Source organism: Oryzias latipes, chromosome 18, assembly GCF_053564925.1.
Source record: "Oryzias latipes strain Hd-rR chromosome 18, Olatipes_Hd-rR_3.1".
NCBI lineage: Eukaryota > Metazoa > Chordata > Actinopteri > Beloniformes > Adrianichthyidae > Oryzias > Oryzias latipes.
Window position 1 is genome coordinate 30,858,140 of NC_136254.1, and position 717 is coordinate 30,858,856.

The 717-nt window shown below is 39.7% G+C and overlaps 1 long non-coding RNA gene across 1 annotated transcript; it reads right to left on the reverse strand.

Moving 5' to 3' along the window:
* Positions 1–376: 376 nt before the first annotated feature.
* Positions 377–717, reverse strand: LOC144986987 (uncharacterized). Its single transcript, XR_013650826.1, has 2 exons — positions 618–717; positions 377–503 (listed from the first exon to the last, which is right to left on the reverse strand). It is a non-coding gene; the product is annotated as an uncharacterized LOC144986987 (long non-coding RNA).

Sequence of the window (717 nt, forward strand, 5' to 3'; positions counted from 1 at the left end):
TCTCAATGAATATAAGAAAAATATCAAAAGATTTATGATAACTAGGCTGCTTTGTCATACGATAGCTCCTGCTAGGCTACTACTAGCTCCGCCGCAGAGCTCTCTGATCATATATGCCGGCATTTGGGCAACTGGCTGGTCTGTTGTCAGACAGCTGATATTGTAGTTTAGGGTCGAATAGGAATAATAATATTCAGGACTTGTCTTTTATTAACTTTAGCAGTCAGTATCTTTACATTCGAAGGCTATTAGGCTACATGCTAACTGACTAGCCGATCATTTCCTGTTATTAATTTACGTCATAGATTTACAGCAGATACCTTCACATTTCTGTCTGTGTGTGTCTCATTACATTGCATTGAAGACACGGAGGATGTTTAGAGAACAGATTTATTTATTTTAAAAAGCACAGAAGCATCCATCGTATTCACGTTCACATCATCATCTGGTACGCCTCAGTCATCTTGCTGCAAAAGCCGCTTCCTGCCGCTACTTCCGTGTCTCTGTGAGCATTCAATAGGGGTAAAAATAAAAGCAAGAATAGTCGATCTGTTATTTTCTCGATGAAAATCTGAAAAATATCATATTAAGCTGGATGCTTCGCCTAAAGCACTTACCTTTAGCTTGTAGCATAACAACAATAGCAGTACGTCCCGTTTCCCAGAGTGCTTTGCTGCCAATCACTGGCCAATTATTGGTCTTGTTGTTAGACCTTGG